Source organism: Balaenoptera borealis (assembly GCF_965194805.1).
Source record: "Balaenoptera borealis genome assembly, chromosome: 5".
In the NCBI taxonomy this organism is placed as follows: Eukaryota; Metazoa; Chordata; class Mammalia; order Artiodactyla; family Balaenopteridae; genus Balaenoptera; species Balaenoptera borealis.
This window is the reverse complement of record NC_138862.1, coordinates 105076903-105089208: the sequence shown is the minus strand read 5'-3', so window position 1 is coordinate 105089208 and position 12306 is coordinate 105076903. Positions and strand designations below refer to the sequence as shown.

The 12306-nt window shown below is 42.1% G+C and overlaps 1 pseudogene across 1 annotated transcript; it reads right to left on the bottom strand.

Annotated features, from left to right (window-relative positions):
• Positions 1-1780: 1780 nt before the first annotated feature.
• LOC309629524 (small ribosomal subunit protein uS2 pseudogene) lies at positions 1781-10032 on the bottom strand (annotated as a pseudogene). The gene is made up of 2 exons: positions 9851-10032; positions 1781-4166 (listed from the first exon to the last, which is right to left on the bottom strand). The product of its transcript is annotated as a small ribosomal subunit protein uS2 pseudogene (transcript).
• Positions 10033-12306: the final 2274 nt, after the last annotated feature.

Genomic DNA, 12306 nt, shown 5'->3' with positions numbered 1-12306 from the left:
GCTTTCCTGTTGTGTAGTCAGTCTGTGATTTCTCTTGCTGACCATCAGAGTAGAACCTTGGACTGAGCCCTGAAATAGAGTTAGGTCCCTCCTTGCTAACCCTGTGATGCAGTGACACAGAAACTAACCCTATGATATTAGATCTCTCTAGTGAAGTTCCCAACACTGAATCAAAACTGGGGGAAAGTGGAGACCATAGTAAAGTAGAGGTAGTAATAAGAATACCTTTCATTTATACTTTCTGGAGAACTAACAGTATCCTGTTAACCTGAAAAAGTTATTGAAACTTCCCAGAGGTGTCCAACTTGCCCCCAGGAAATAATCTAGACTTTTCACATTAGTTCATTATCTCGTATGATCTCAGAACATTCCTGAGAATAAGGGAAAGCAAGCAGGTGTGCTTTTTATTTTGCAGAAAGAGAAATGGACACAGAGGGATTAAGAAGGGCATTTCCCGAGGCTTGACAGTAACTGTGCAGCCAGGATTAGAATGCCACACTTGTAGTATTAGCCCAGTGGTCTTCAGACTTTTTGTTGGCATAGCCCCCAGAAAAATGTTCAAAACTCTGCACTCCTCAGACATTTCTAAGGTGACTTCAAAATTTGTCCATCCTATATTTAAAGAACTGCAAAAAATATCATTTCCAGAACTTTCTAAATATAAACATTTAAAAATATATCTGATGTGTCCAATGGAATGCATCTTTTAAATGTCTGATAGAGGACTTCCCTGGTGGTGCAGTGGTTAAGAATCCACCTGCCAATGCAGGGAACACGGGTTTGAGCCCTGGTCTGGGAAAATCCCACATGCTGCAGAGCAACTAAGCCCGTGCGCCACATCTACTGAGCCCATGTGTCACACTACTGAAGCCTGCGCGCCTAGAGCCCGTGCTGTGCAACAAGAGAAGCCACCGCAATGAGAAACCTGTGCACTGCAACAAAGAGAAACTAGAGGAACCACTCACTGCAACTAGAGAAAGCCCGCGTGCAGCAACGAAGACCCAACACAACCAAAACAATAATTAATTAATTTTAAAAAAATAAATTAAAAAAAATGTCCAATGGAACTTAAATACCAAACCAATTTGAGTATCACATCCATTTTTTTTTTTTTTTTTTGGCCGCCACGACGCGGCTTGTGGGATTTTAGTTCCCCGGCCAGGGATCGAACCCAGGCCCTTGGCAGTGAGATTGCAGAGTCCTAACCACTGGACTGCCAGGGAATTCCTTATCATATCCTGTTAAAAAAAATAAATGAGGGCTTCCCTGGTGGCGCAGTGGTTGAGAATCTGCCTGCCAATGCAGGGGATGCGGGTTCGAGCCCTGGTCTGGGAAGATCCCACGTGCCGCGGAGCAACTCGGCCTGTGAGCCACAATTACTGAGCCTGCGTGTCTGGAGCCTGTGCTTGGCAATGAGAGGCCCGCGCACCACGATGAAGAGTGGCCCCCGCACCGCTATGAAGAGTGGCCCCCGCTTGCCACAACTAAAGAAAGCCCTCGCACAGAAACGAAGACCCAACACAGCCATACATACATACATACATACATACATTAAAAAAAAGAATGTAAGCAGACAAGAATAGCATTAAAAAAAAAAAAGAAAAAGAAAGAAAGAAAGCCCTAGAATTAATTATAAAAAATAAAAAAATAAAAAAAATAAATGAGTGAGCTCTAATTTATTTATTCTTATTCTATTCTACTTCCCCCTCAAAATTTAGTACTAATGTAATTTTATTTAGTTTTTCAAAATGGTTTATTGATCACCTTATCAAACTTCTTTACACATAAATATATATATAACTATCAATTTACATTTTTAAGTTTCCTGTGACCATAAGGTTCTAAGTAAAAAAGTCTTCTATATTTGTTACAGTTACTATAATTAATCATTTGACTAAAACAACATACATATATTATAAACTTTAATGGACAATTATAGAATAAGAAGGGAAATTGTATTGGAAATGCACCTTTTATTGAGAGGATGGGTTTTTTTTTCCCCAATTCATTCATGTATCTGTCAATGAATATTACTTATTGACAGAATGAGACAGAGTTCTCCATTATTTCTATTCCCATTATTGTATTTATAGATGTAAATCTTGGAAAAACCCTGCTCATAATTAAGTAGGTGGGAATGGAAAGACCCTTGTACAGTGACATCAATCAATTCTTTGAGTTCCCTTTGAATTATATGCCAAAAACATGTTGTGATCTACCATCAAAAATTATTTTTAGTGATCTTTCAGATGACAACTCCATTAGTTCTTGAGTTTTGTGACAGCAAAGTATTGGAAACCACTTGACTTGCAAAAATATATTAACCAGTCATTAGAGCCATTTACTGTCTCACACCTGTCCCTATACCTCCCAGAGTTTCTTCACGGGTGTTTTTTTACCACCTGGGGGAAAGCATCTCAGTAAGACTGGAGAGAAAAGCTATTCATTTGTGGAGTAAGAGAAAAGGATTGTAAAACGGAAGATGGAAAAGAAACCAGCAGGACACGTTTCTCAGTGCATTCTCAGGCAGGTCAACTTTGAGAAATAACTCATACAGAAGTTGAAGATCTGGAAATTGATTCCCCTAAAGCTATCCATCCCATCCATCTCTTGGAAAGTCTTTGTAAACTCTTTCTGGATAAGCATACTGCAGTTTGAAGACCACTGTGTTAGCTTCTATCACCTTTTAAAATATCCTTCAAACTTGTGACCCATGCTTACACCTTGTATGTCAATCACCAATAATATGTTGGGCATTCTTCCAGTTATTGGACATACAACAATCAATAAAAGGGACAAAATTCCTGCCTTCCATGCTAGTGGAGGAGATAGACAATAAATTATCAGAGTTTGACTCCATTTTACACTGAGCGTGACAATGACATGGACATGCATGGCAGAGCCAGAAATAGAAAGCTCAGGCAGCTGCTGATCTTAGAACACAGCTGTCTTGTCTCCTCTGTAGCCTGCAAGGGCAGAGGATATTGTGACCTTTGTCCTAAGTTTCCCCAGCACCAAGCAAAATGCCAGGCACATAATAGGCTCCTTCATACAAATTTGTCTAATTAATTGAGTGAAGTTGCAAGTCAAAGAAATTGTATTTCTTTCTAAAGTGTCTGACACAATTGTCCTTTAAAGGAGGAATACTGTAGAACCATTCCTAAAATCAAAGCATTTTTAGATCCAAAAGGAAACTCAGTAACCACCTGATCCCATTTCTCCTTTTTTTTTTTTAAGAAATTGCTTATTTTCCATCGACCTTATTTCCATCTTCTGTTTAAGAGTCTGTGGAAGAGCAGCTTTGAGACCACTCTGGTTGTTTCTCCCCATTTAGTGGTCTGAGCAGCGGCAGCTGCAAACCGGCCTTCAGAGGCTGGCTGCGCGCCACGGTCCTTCAGGAGACGCTGCTGGAAGGTGCTGAGGCCACCTGCGCCTTCAGACCCGTCTGCAACTTCGGGTTGAGTAGCAATAAGCTCGGGACCTGGAGCGGCTCATTCACCCCGAAATTCCTCCGGGGTCTCAGCCTTTTCAGCAGCCGCCTGCTCTTCCTTTTCAGTCTCTTCACGATCCCTGTAGAAGCAGAGATGGGACCTGACCTCCCACGAGCGCACACCTGAGACGGAGCCGCGCAGGCGCACAATCCCCAGGCCAGCATCACCACATCAGACCCGCCGGGAGCGCCCCTCGCGCTGCAGGGATGGCGGTGTCCACACAGCGCAGGGGGAGAGTCTGTGTGACGTGGAGCAACCGTAGGCGGGTTACCATAAGACGCCTCTGTGAGGCTGGTGGTCACCCTGATAACCACACAACACACAGCGGAAGGCTGCCTGGATCCGGTTAGTGAAGCTGCCAGGAGTGGTTGGAGCACCTGCAATAGAGAGGCTCCCGTGGCAGCAGCAAACTTCAGCACAGATCGCTGGCCCGCATTCCTGGAGGGCATGACACTGGCATCTGCTGGGTTTTCAGTGTCGACAATGGCACGAGCTGCTGGCAGAAGCTTCTCCAGGGTTCTCTTCAGATTTATAAGGTAACGCCATCACTTTTCCTTTGTTCCATTTGGAAGTCAGGTTGGTGCCACCTAAGTGGGCTCTGCTGTGAGGGATTTGAGGACATCCTCTTCCTTCATCTGCAGGACATCAAGGGCTCCGGTTATTGTGAAATTTTCCCTGTAAGTTACAAGGGGGAGCCCAGACTAATGCCGCCATATGGACCCCTCTCTGGCTAGTGTGGAAAGACTATTTTGCCTTTTCTTGAAGAAGAAAATTTAAGCCTGGAAAGGTGAAGCAATTTGTCAAGGTCATGAATCTAGACAGTGACAGATACTGTATTTGTGGCCAGTGGAAAATTTCTAGATACCTTCAATCCAGGCAAATTCTGCATCCAGTTTCCTTTAACGTTGCCGCAGTTTGATAGTTGCCACTGAGAAATGTCCCTGCCCCATACCCATGTAACCTCCCAACGCAACCTTAGTGTCTATATAAAAAGTGAAATAAGAAAATGTTTCTCCCTTTATTTCATGAATTCCCTTGGAATTCACACAACATATATATATCATAACAGAAACAATAGGTCAATTGGGTCATTTAGAGTGGCTACTTCTACAACCCAAAATGTGGTTTCTGGTTTTTAGCTTGGAGAGTATGAATGGAATTTCTAATGAATGGGAGTCTTGTACAGTTTCACTGTGAATTTAATATCTGTAAACGGAGCCCCAAGGCCAAATTTCCCATAAAGGGTTAGCAGGATTATTGGTCAGGAAGATTCCTTAGACAGAGAAATAACAGTTCAAGTGGAAATGCAGTTGCTTCTGTTCTGAGGCCTCTGGGGTAAGTCCTTGGGGTGGGTGCTGCCCCTACTAGAGGGAAGTCCCAGGTGGCTGAATAAAGAGGTTCCAAGTAAAAGAAAGAAAGAGTTGTTTTATTACCCTGGCACAAATGGAAACCAAACAAGTAAATAAAGGAAGAGTTTCTGAGAGAAGAATTTGTTGGTTTGGTTTCTGGGTGTGTCCCCAGTGGTTTCACTTTGCATTTCTGTAGCATTTGATTGAAGTGATATGCTGTGAGAAGTTTCTGCTCATGGCTTTCCAATAAGAAACTCTGGAAACCACACTCAGGGGGAGGGACCAATGAAACCCAAAGAAGAGATCACTTCATAGCTATCCTTCAGCCTCCACTGGTGACTCTCAGGTAATGAGCTCCATCCCCATGCTCTCTTCTGTGTCCTAAGCTGGATTTCTCACTCCCTTCTGGAAGTCTTTATTTGAGGGTTCCCAAAACATCTCATATGGACCCCTCTCTGGCTAGTGCAGAAAGACCATTTTGCCTTTTCTTGAAGAAGAAAATTTAAGCCTGGAAAAGTGAAGCAACTTGTCAAGGTCATGAATCTAGTCAGTGACAGACGCTGTATTTGTGGCCAGTGGAAAAATCTCTAGAAACCTTCAATCCAGGCAAATTATCTTCATTATCTTTGCCCCTGAAACTGCTCCTTCTCCTATTTTCTCTTGTTCAGCAAACAGCCCTACCATTTATCCAGGTACCCCAGTCTGAAACTTGGAACTTCTTCTTGACTCTTTCTCTGAAACCACTTCAAATTCAAATTCATCATCAGGTCCTCTCATGGCTGCATTCTAAATACATTTCACACCTTGCTCGTCCTCAGCAGGCCTAGGGCCAATGCCTTACTGGAGTGAGTCACCAGTTCTTACCAGAGCTGCTATGAAAACCTCCTCCCCAGAGTCCCAGCCTCCACAAAGTTCCCTCCAATCCATCCACCACATCATTCCTCATGCTTTTTCAGAAAAGCAAATCCAATTACCTACCTTTCCACTCTGCAAAGTCCTTCAGTGGCTCTGGCCACAGAGGCATCTATGAAATATGAAACAAGGAGGAAACCTATAAGTCTGGATGTGTGAGCAGGAATTCTAGCCCTGCTACTCATCTTGGGCAAGTCACTTGGCCTTTATGAGCCTCCATTTCCTTACCCATAATACAAGGTATTTTGAACTAGGACAATAGATTTAAACTTTTTAGTCCAGGATCAACAGTAAGAAATACATTTCAACCATCACACACACACACACACACACAGAGACACTTATGCATAAACACACAGCACACACAAAAATGCACACACAAAAAACACATATATGCACATGCAGACCACACGTATACACACACGAACTCACCTGCTACACACAAATACACATATGTACACACAAATCGTATTGTAAAACACAAAGTTTCTCAATATGAAATGTAGCCTTTCTATGTACAATGTACTCTGATACTTTTTGTCCATATTATTTAATTTTTAAATTTTTAATGATTGAAGTAATGCTAGTTGTGACCCACAAAACTGATGACAGGACTCACTAGGAGGCTGAAACCTGCTGTTAAATACTGAGCTACATGATTTCTAAGTTTCCTTCTAACTCTGAAGAGGTAGGTGGGCCAAGTCAGAAAAAAGAAGAGCTTCCAGAGTATAAGAAGAAAGGTTAGGAAGAATTCCTTCTAACTAATAAAACCCTGAGCACAATAGCCTTTCCATGTCCCCTGTTTACTGTTTGTAGGAAAAAGGCTTCAGCCTCTTAGACCTTCCCTGATTTCCAAAGGATGGATTCAAACAGTTACTCATTAGGGGAGTGAAGGAAGGCAGAAAGAAACAATAGTACCGCAATGGGACAGGGTCCTGGTTCCTCCTGGGGTGGGGTGGGGGATTGGGGGAGAACAATCTGATATACATCTCTGAGTTCTTCTACGGAAACTAAGGCCTCCACCCAGGTGGAGGATGGTAGCTTCAGGCTGAGCACATGTATGTGGACCCCAGACAGATTGGAACCAGAAGGCTGATGACTGAGATTCCTGGAACACCACCTAGCTACCTCACCGTTAACCAATCAGAGGAAGGTTGCACATTCTGCAGCCCTCCCCCCAAATTTGCCACCTGTTCTCCCTGCTTGGACCTTCAATAGACCTTTCTCTGCTCCAAACTCCGACATTTCGATTTGTTTGGCCTCACTATGCTGGGCACACAAACTTGAATTTAACAACACTAATACCATAAAAACACTCACTTCATCACAAGGCAGTCCCATATCCTAGTCAACAGCTCACTATTTTGCTAATTGCAAATATGGAAACCACAGCCACCAGTTAAAAATTAACCACAGACCTCAGTTAAAAATTGTGTAATTGGCTCATGATAGTATCCACAATTCCCCATTTCTCAGTCCCTTTTAAAACAACACACAGAAAGTGTGGGGAACAGCTTATTTTTAGCTTAATAATTATCTTGCAGACCATTCTACTCATATATCTATATTCAGATGCATCTCTTTCTTAATGGCTACATAGGATTCCATTTTATGAATTGAGCCTAATTTAACTAATTCCTTATTGATGGCCATTTCTACTCTACTACAAACATCCTAGAAGTGAAATTCCAAAGACAAAGAACATATGCAGCTGTCATGTGATAGGTATGGCCAAGCTATCTTCCACGGAAACTTTACCAGCTTACACCCTACTTACCAAATATGAGTGCCAGTTACCCCAGATCCTTGCCAACATTTGTTTGAGAATCAGACACATGGATTCTAATCTCAGCTTCTGCTTGATGTATGTGGCCTTGAACAAGTTGCTGAACAACTCTGAGCCTCGGTTTCCCTCCTTTTGGCAAAACCCACAAGGTTGTAATGAGGATTAAATGCAATAGTGAATGCAGTAGATCTTTTATAAATTATCAGGTGTGGTTGGCTGCATCTTTTTTTTCCAGCCCCATCCCAGTAATACTAATATAATATTTAACTTTAACATACTATTGTATGTTAACTTACAATTGTAACAGTGTACATTCCTTGAGGGTAGTCAAATTTAAACAGCATGCCTCCTAGCTTCTGTCTGTGGCAAACTTCTGTGCTCAATAAACGTTGACACATCATGAGCACATCTTTTTTTTAAATATATGGTTTTCAAGTGAGTCTTGCTTATTGATGATCTTGGGTATTTAAAGTCTTCTAAGCTCTTTTGCAGGACAGAAAGTGCTGAAGAACTCATTGTAGATGATCAATATCTATCACCAAAAATAGTTATTTATTGTTCTGACAGAAGTTGGTTTTGTAGTGCCATAATATAACCAAAGAAAAATTAAAACAACATTTCTTAGAGCTGTTTATTAGAACTTGAATGTTTTTAACAGATTTATTGATGTATAATTTACATACCTTAAAATCAATCTGTTTTGAGTATAAAATTAGTGATTTGGGATAAATTTACAGAGTTGGGCAAACATCACCAGAATTCAGTTTTAGAACATTTCTATCAACCCCGTAAGATTCCCGAATGCCCATTCACATCTCTGCAAGTTCATGGCATCAGTTAGCCAGGGATGAGTGAAGAGCTTGGATCATCTCTGGTCCCCACCCCGCCCAGCACGTGCTCAGAAGGCAGCCAGTGGGTGTGGGGTAGTTGTTCAAGCTGTTCTGTAGTTGTCTCATTTCTAGGATCTCCTAATTAAATTCCTAGCTTGTCAACCATAATACTGCTTTCCCCAACCTGGACTGCAGCCTCAGGGGAACAAAGTGCTGGCTTTCCTTATTCGCTTGCCACCAGGATCATTCCTTTAACTGACAACACAACCAGGGGTGGGTTTTCTGCCTTCTGCTAAAACTCAGTTGCACTCTCCCAAGCACTGAAGCTGCGGGCTTTATCGGTATGTCCCATCCTTCTAGAACCTTCTCACTGACTGAGCTGGCACTGGGCTGGGAGCAGTCCAGGGAAGAATGTCACAGATTCCCACTATTCTTAATGAAATATAGCAGTTCTTTATGAAAAAACAAAAAAACACTTCTCAGTTTGTTGTTTGCCTTTGGTCAATTTCCAGAGCCCTGAAATTGATGTGCTTTACAATGTTGTCTCAGTTTATCATTATTTTCTAAGGAGATGATTTGCTGACTTGCTTACTCTGCCCTATTGGAAGTCTGGAACTTGGGTTTTAAGGCGAGTAGTTTTCCTCTATTTGGCTTCTCAGTGTTCCAGCAGCTTTGATCCTTGGCCTCAGTGGACATTCTCCTATAAGTGATGCCTTCAGAAGGCGAGTCAAGACTCAACGTCACCATGCCAGACCTGTCAATCAGGAGGTGGCTGGCCATCACTCAGCATACACAGATTGTCTTGGTTCTTCAGGAGCAACTTGATGGGCAAAATGAGCACAATAGGACAAGAAAGCAGCAGTAAAAAGACGTACTAACTATTCATAGAGTAATAAAACCTCCTCTGTGGTTTAAAATCCGAGAACTGAACCCTTCCCCAGCCTAGAAAATCCAGAGGCGAGGACCTTTGGACAAATGACAACCCAGTACAGGACTGTGCACAATTAGAATTCTAGGAGAGGGCTGTAGGGCTGAAAGAAGTTGTTGTTTTGGGCCTGACATATTTTATTCTATGCAGTGTAGCAAATTCAGGGCTCCTCTTATATCCGGAGAGAGGAATCCCCTTAATAATATACCAAGAAGGCATATAGCATAATAGTTGATATGCAGGGTCTGGAGCCAAACTCCCTCAGCTTGAACCCATTCCCCCTTTCTGCCTGCCTCTTTTACTGCAGGGTGACCTTGGACAATTTTCATAAGCTCCCTTGGCCTCACCTGCCACAACCATAAAATGGGGAAGAAGGTGATATAAACAATACCAGCCTCAGAGGCCTGGTACGTGTGGAAGTTCTTAGAATCATTCCTGACCCATCGCTTGAGCTCAGGAGATGTTAGTTCTTATTAATATTTTTAAACATCATCATTTCTAGGGCTCCCCAGTATATGCCACATGAGAGGCTATTGGCAGTGAAATCTCCTTACCAGTTCTGGGATAGAGCAGGGGAATGAGAGCAGGAGCTTAAGAACAGTGCTGCTTTCAGATGAAGAATTGTGCCCAACAAAACGGCACTGAATCCAGTCAGAATGACCCACTGGCTACCACATTCCTCAGACTCGTGTTCTGAGGCTCCTTGGGACCAGTGCACCTCCATCCCCTGGGCCATCTTACCTCCACTGTGCCTGGGCCACACCCCTACTGCCCAGCACCGCTTTCCCCAAGCTGTGCATCCAAGAGGCAAAGGTGCCTTCACCTGGATTCCTTGCTCTTCCCTTCGGCTCCTGTGGCCAGGGCCCTGGCAGCCTGCACCACCCAGATCAGCCTGCTAGCTCGGCCTGGCTCCAGGCGATGGCTAACATACCCTAAGGTGACACTTGGGAGCCCCATAACCCTGCCAGGACAGCAGGTATCTGTCTTTCTGATCATCTGAAATAACAAGCCACCAGACTGATAAAGACAAACTAAGTGACATATATATATATACACACATATGTATGTGTGCATGTATATATGAAACATATATACACACATATGTATGTGTCTGTATATATGAAACATATATACACATATGTATGCGTATATATGAAACATATATATACACATATGTATGTGTATATATGAAACATATATATACACATACATATGTGTATATATATGACACATATATACACACATACGTATGTGTATATATATGACACATATGTATGTGTGTATATATGAAACATATATATATACACATATGTATGTGTGTGTATATATATATATATATATGCCATATTCTGCATATGGGTCAAAATTACAAATATTCCAAAATCTGGCTTCAATTCTTGCTTAAGACTACATGAAACACCATAGAATATTTTCAGTGATTCTTAATCTCTTAGAAATATAGGCCAGTGCTATTTGGAGAGCTCAATATTAAACATGCTAAGAGTCTTTACATTGAATTCCCACTTTCATGCCATATTAACATAAAACTCAGATCTATACCATATGGGTTTAAGTGAAAAAAAATAAAGGTGAAGACAACCAAATCAAAACAAAATAAAACTTGGGCTTCCCTGGTGGCGCAGTGGTTGAGAATCTGCCTGCCAATGCAGGGCACACGGGTTCGAGCCCTGGTCTGGGAAGCCCTGGTCTCCCACATGCCGCGGAGCAACTAGGCCCGTGAGCCACAATTACTGAGCCTGCGCGTCTGGAGCCTGTGCTCCGCAACAAGAGAGGCCGCGATAATGAGAGGCCCCGCGCACCGCGATGAAGAGTGGCCCCCACTTGCCACAACTAGAGAAAGCCCTCGCACAGAAACGAAGACCCAACACAGCCATAAATAAATAAAATAAATAAAATAGTGTTAAAAATAAATAAATAAAAATAAAACAAAACAAAGCACTAAGAAGGCAGCATGTGTAGTGGATTCGAGTGTAGCCAGCGAGCACAGCCTGCCTGCGTTCATACACTCTTCCCCAAGTAGCCACGTGAGCTTGGTCAAGCTGATTGACCTTCCTAAACCTGCTCCTTCATCTGGAGAACAGGGATAATCATAGCACCTGCCCAACAGGGTTGTTTTAAGAAATAAAGCATGTAATGTGTGTAGCACACTTAGGACAGTGCCTGACACATTGTTGATGCTTATAAATGTTCGATGTTCATTATTTATTCTAATTCTTATCCTATTATTTACTGGCCAGATAAATCAGCATTTCCTAATTGCTGGTCCAGGGAACTCAAAGAGGCCACAAAAACCTACCGCTAAATGGACTTAGTTTTTAAGACCAAAAACTCACATGACTCATAATCAATAAGATAAATAACATATAAGTCAATGTGTTCAATGCAATTTGTATTTTCAGTGGTAAAATAAATAAAGGAAAAATTATTATTCAAATGTTTTACTCTTTTTATTGAAAATGTTAAGAAGAATATAGTCTATGCTTTCAAAGATTTAACAGTCTGTGGAGGAGAATTTTTATATTTTACCAATCCACACTAAACCAGTGCGGGGACACGCTGCTAGAATAAGCACTTAGAAAGAGCCTGCTACGCTCTTTCATTAGGATGTAAATTATAGATGCGGTAGATTAGTGACTGTCCCAGGACACACTCAGCATCAATAACAGCACTAAAATAATTAGAAAATAGTTATTTTAACGAGAATGTTTCATTGTGCCTAAAATGTGCAAGCAGTATGGCTTATGCTGAGTACTTGCCTTCCTTTTAAGAGTCTAGAATTCTGGTATGTACTAGGCAGAGTGTGCCTACATGACCAGCTCCCAGTAAGAACCCTGGTCACTGAGTCTATTTTTTTTTTTGGCTGCTTTGGGTCTTCGTTGCTGCACATGGGCTTTCTCTAGTTACGGCGAGAGGGGGCTACTCTTCATTGCGGTGCATGGGCTTCTCATTGCAGTGGCTTATCTTGTTGCAGAGAATGGGCTCTAGGTGC